This window comes from Talpa occidentalis, unplaced genomic scaffold (genome assembly GCF_014898055.3).
Source record: "Talpa occidentalis isolate TD23 unplaced genomic scaffold, MPIMG_talOcc4v2.1, whole genome shotgun sequence".
Taxonomy (NCBI): domain Eukaryota; kingdom Metazoa; phylum Chordata; class Mammalia; order Eulipotyphla; family Talpidae; genus Talpa; species Talpa occidentalis.
The window spans coordinates 109552300-109558299 of record NW_026555331.1 but is presented as its reverse complement, the minus strand read 5'-3'; positions in this window follow the sequence as shown (position 1 = coordinate 109558299).

Sequence of the window (6000 nt, the reverse complement as noted above, 5' to 3'; positions counted from 1 at the left end):
GTATAAATAAATTAATAAATTAAAAAAAAAAAGAAACAAACTATGTACTTAAGGACATATGGATGAAGATGATATACATAATAGAGTATAAGAAAAAGATGAAATATTTCCTTTGCAACAACAACATGGATGGATCTAGAAGGGATTGTTCAAGTGAAACAAATTAGAAGGGGAAACACAAATACTGGATGATTTCACTCATATATTCATATGGAATATAAAGAAAGAAAGCAAGTGAAAAGATAAATCTAAACCAAAAGAGACCATGGACATCTTATTATAGAAGTGAGGCTACCTAATGGGGAAGAAAAGGGTGGGGAAAGTGGGGAACAGGAGGGGAAGGGGCCCACTGGTCTATGGTGGATGATTATGGGTGCCTTGGTGGTAGGTGTGGTGTGGTAAAATACATGTGAAGAGGTGTGAAAATACCTGAAATCATATACAGTGTTGTAATCTAATGTTAGCTCAATAAAATAATTAAAAAGACAAAAATAATATAAAGTAAAATAAAAGGAAATGCTCTTCCTTTGTGAGCTGAAAACGACAACCAAAACACCCATTGTGTATTTCTGTACTACCTTAAAAAAGTTTCCTTAAATTGAATTGCTAGATAAATAGAAATTCATTTTAATTTTGATATATATTACCAGATTATTTCTATCTTTGCTATTTCAAAAGTTTTTCTTACATAGTTTCACCTATTTATACTTTAGCTTGAATTTGGAGTGTGTTAATCAAGTTCTAAATGAAACTCATGGGAATTATAAGAGTTGCATTTTAATAAAGAATGACAATTAGGAGTTATATTAAATGAATAACTTAGTTTATAAGTAATTGACCTATTTGCAACTGCAGGAAACACTTTTTAATCATAAAAATGAAGTAGAAATGCTAAATGAAAACATTGAAATGTTAACAGTGTTTTTTTTCTTGAAGAATGGAGTTAACTATACTTTATTCCCCTGTATCTACTTTTCTGGGTTTTCCAAATGTTCTTTAATATGCTAGTTCACTTTTATAATGAGAGCATTTATTTAAAAAGTGAACCATCCTGTAATAAGGCCAGAAGGGATGACCATTTCCAAAATTTCTTTGTTTTCCCTTTTTGTGAGACAGGAGACTAGAGAACTGAATTTTAAATGTCAGAAGTTATTCATCAAAGTTGGTTGCAATGACTAGAGAAATAGAAAAGTTGATATAGTTTCAGGTAAGTAAAACTACTTTCCTTACTTATAAGCAATGTTCCAAAACCAAATGTGTCTCATTATGTTGCAAGGTCCCTAAGGACTGTGTTACCAAGGTTCTCTTAGTGAAGCATGGATTTTTTCCCCCTAACATTTTTAATACTTAGAAATTTCCGGAAGGCAGAAAGAATAGATTCTTGCTAGGAGACATATTAGCAAATCTTGGCAGAGGGAAGAACCATAGAGATTTGTGTTTCTCATAAAGTAAAGGAGAAAATTTTTCAATGTATGCTTAATAGGAGAAAAAGGAGTGTATCAAATATATCCAATATTCTGGTTAATTTTAAACAGGTAGAAACATCCTTTGATGTCTCTGACCACATAGAAGCAGGAGATGAGATTTTTACATTTGTGCATTTCAACCCCAATCAAGTCTATTGTTTGGATAATATAGAAGGAGGGAATTGGGAGTTGGGGATGGGCAGAGTAGACGTAGAAAATGAGAAAGCAGATGGGCATATTGTAGTAGGAAGACAAGCCAAGGAACCCTGGGCCTTAGCACAGCTTTGTGGGGTCCATGAGACTGGAGGGAGGTGAATCACCGGAGGGAGTGGTTTCTCCCATTACCTTGTTCTGGAGAGATCAGTGGAAGTCATTGAAGAAAATTTAAAGTCCTCTAGAATAACTCCTTTAGCTGAAATGAGCAGAATATGAAACAAGAACCAGTTTAAGACTTTAACAAGGGTGTTGTTAATCTTTGAACTTTAATTTCTCTCTGGAATTTAATTAAGGGAAAGTTTTAATAATTCAGGGTGTAAGCTATCTGGTGGGCATTTTATTCATTTGTTTTTATTGCAGAGCCTCTAATATGCTCGCTGGACATAATTTAGCATGGAAATAAAATACTAAGTAAGCTTTCAGCCTTGGAACGGAATTGCCTGATTAACAATTAACAAATCTGATCAATTTCTGAGTCTTATGGGGGCAAATTATATACTGCCCATCAGCAACTTCATGAGGAGCTTAAATAACTAGAGGATGGTGTTTTTGAAGGGGCCTAATGAAAGTAGGAGCAGGTGTCCCCAAAAGCCTTGTGGTAAACTTGTCCCCAGAAGGAAGAGCCACACCTCTAGTTATTTAGAGTTGCATTTTAATAAAGAATGACGATTAAGAGTTACACTAAATGAGTTACATTAAATGCAAATAATAAGGTGGACAATGTAAAGGGTGAGGCTGGTCCCTAGTGTCTGGAGTAACTGTGAGTTATATAGAAGTAATATGCCCAGTCTCTCCAGAAAACACTCCCCTCTGATCTTTCATATTGGAAATCTCATCTCTTACAGAACCCCAAATCCATAAAAAGTATCAGGAGCTCCTTTCTGGTCCAATACAGCTGTGTTAGGTTAGAGACCGAGTAAGTCTGAGTGACATTCCCCCATCACGTCCTCCCATTAAACAATTCTGGGAGACAATCATTTTGCAAAAGGCATTGTCTCTTAGTTATTCTCCATGCTTTCCAATTTAAAAGTGTTTACTCCTCCAGACCTTTACTTCTAGGGAATTCCCTGTTAAGAAACTCACATGACCACACATATAAGCTCTGTTCTCCAGCCTTACCTCTGGTAGCCTTTTCTAATAATAAGGTATTCTACTCATACTTTGTCTTATTTTTCAGGATAGGTGGATCTCAGCACCTGATTGATATTAAAGAAGACTCACTTGGCCTGAACAGAGACATATAATCACTATAGACTTTCATCTGAATTATATTCATTCTTTTTATATTCTCTGGGGAAAGGGAGAGGCCAAGGAAACTAGTTAGGAGTGAGGTGGGAGGCTGGGGAGCTGGCTTGAAACTTCTGTCTTTCTGCTTTCTCCATGGGAGGCTGTAGCTTATTTTCTCCTCATCACATACAAGTAAATACACCCAGATACTACGATTATGAATCTTTGTCCAAAGAGATACCAGGGTTGTCTTGTTGGAGGATCTTAGATTCTCCTATTAGCACATTAGCAATGATATTTACCTTAGGGTCTCCTCATGAAGATGCATATCATTCTTTCTGGATTCACCCTCATTACAAAAACACATTAGTTGAGTGATCAAAGATAGAGGCTCCTTTTATCAAAGAGATGCACCTAATACTTTCAAGCTCAGGTATCTGTTATCTCAGTGCTTTATTGTGTTTCATTCTTAATATTTGGGGTTCTTAGCAAGGATGATCGGGAGGGACAGTAATCTTTAATATTGACAAAGAAAACAGACAGATATTGTAAGTCCCAGAGCTCTAACTCAGTTACTTAAGATAAGCCCCCTCCTTAGCCCCGTGAAAGAGATCACCCCTAAATAATTAGCATTGCAATCTGATCTACAAAGTGTTGAGTGTAGCTTCTGCTCAAATAGCCTCTGTAAACCTGGAGGAAGCCTGCTGGAGAAGACTCTACTGTATTCCAAAACTTATTCACTGTTCTGGTAATACAGAAAATGCAATTAAATATAGCTTTGCCTATAAAGCCAACTTTAGTTTATCCCTCAGAATTTTTAGGAGGCACTCACTTGCTAAAGATTAATACTCATCATGAAAAGCATTGAATACACAATTCCAACAGCCAAGAGGCAATTAGGAAAATCATTCTACCTTTGATGGTTGGCTCACAGCTACTCATGTCACATTGTTTGAAACTGATGATTTAGTTTTTAACTTATACAATGTCAAGAAACTTTTTAAAAAATGATATTTTACTTTTAGTGATTCAGCACAGGGTAATAAGTAAAAAAGTGGGACTTTGGAGTCAGTTACCTGGGTCTGAATTTTGACTCCATTACTTAGTAGTCACGTGATCTTGAAAAAATTATGTAACATTTCATGTCTCCATTTTTTATCTGTAACACTTCATAGGGATGAGTATTAAATAAATTTATATTTAGAGGGCTTTTAAAAATGACCCCTAGATGTGATAAGGGCTGTATAAGCATTTGCTAAATGAAACACCTTAAAAATCAGATAATAATGGCTGTGAATGTATATTTCCCCGCTAATACACTTAGTAACAAGTGAATAAAAATCCTTCATAATAATTAACAGATGAGGAAACTGAGACTCCAGAAGTTGAATGATTTCCTAGAGTAATGGGAGCTAGCAGGGACTAGATCTCTGACCTTCTAACTTGTGGTATCATGATTTGTTCTCTGCATCATGAACTGAGCTGGAAAAGAAAATTTAGTCATGGTAATGATATTGTCTCAGAGGTGATGGGATTGAAAACCAAGCAGAATCAGGAAATGCAAAAGTAGAAAACTTAAGACTTTTACACCTATTTGCTGGTCATTTTCCAGATGTCTTTCTTGTATTTTCTTTTCCAGCTAAGAAAAAGTACGGTTTGGAATAAGTCAAAATAGCATTGTTTCAACTTCTCTTTCATTTTCTCTCCAAATGATGGAGAGTGTCTTAAGATTGTGTGTGTGTTTAAGACTGTGTGTGTCTTAAGATTGTGTGTGTGTTAAACAAGCTGTTTTTTAAAACTTGACTACTTACAACAAGTATTTGCAGCTGCCGCATTACTTTTCAGAACCACTTTCTTGTACACATACACATGCACACACACATACATATATACATATATAGATATATAGATATTCTAGACTTTAATTTTTTTCAAATACTTGACATTTCCCATAGAATACTGACACTCTCTGCTTTCCCACTGTGTGGAATTTTGACTAAGTTGTTATTCTCCACGAGTTTAATCTGCTTAACTGAAGTCATTGACATTAACTCTTTATTTTTAGATAACTCCTTTCAAAGGAAGTTGACATTGATTAATCAGTGATCAGACATGAGTGCTTTCTCAGGCAATGTTAAAAATTCCAACTTCTAGAGACTTCTGGATATAGAAATGTTGGATGGCTAATATTGTTCTACTCTCAACTTGGCTAACATGGTAGAGCATGTTGGTTTATGAATGGTGCTGGGTGGACCCCAGGGGAGAGTGGTGCTCAGTCACTATGTATCTTTAGGCTCAAAAGTCACAACAGATACATCTCTCTCGACTGCTTTGTGCCTGTCTTACTGTGATCATAATACTCTTATGATCACCTTCTACAGAGATCTTACTGCCTTGTCTCAGGACAGGGGTGAGGGTCCAGAAATTGGGTCTCTAGGCCCCAACTCTGCTTTGAATTTCTCCTATATTCATTTTGCCTTCCTCGTAATATTTTACCTGCAGAAAGAGCCCACTGACTAAGCATAATACACACACACACATAATAAAGACCAGTGATGTCTGAGTGCAAGTTCAGTGTTGAGTCAGAAGATAAAGACAGAGTTGTGACATCTGGAGAAAACTACTTAACTTTCTGAGCTTTTTATTTCCCCTGATTTAGCAAAAGGAAGAGACTAGGTGATCTATAATTTTTTTTTCCTCTCTAACATCTAATACACTCACAGACACTAATTGAAAAGCACTCAATGTCAGCAGCACAAGCTGTTATTAAAATAAAGATGTAGAGAACAACATAAGAAGAAAAGTTGTGTGGTGACAGAAGTCAGGAAGGGAGACATGGAAGAGAAGCCCAATAATGAGGTGTGACATGTTAATATAATGGGCCCATTTTACACTTGAGAAAGCAAGGTCATGAAACCACATGGGCCAGGGAAGCCAAATCATCCCATGAAATATTACTAGATTTTGTTTTAGTTTTCCATGTTGATAAAGGTCTTTATACTGTTTCAGATTAGATTCAGAATAGAATTCTAAAATTTAATAAAGTAGGACGTATAGTAGGTGCTAATGTTTGGTCTCTGAGGGAAATCAT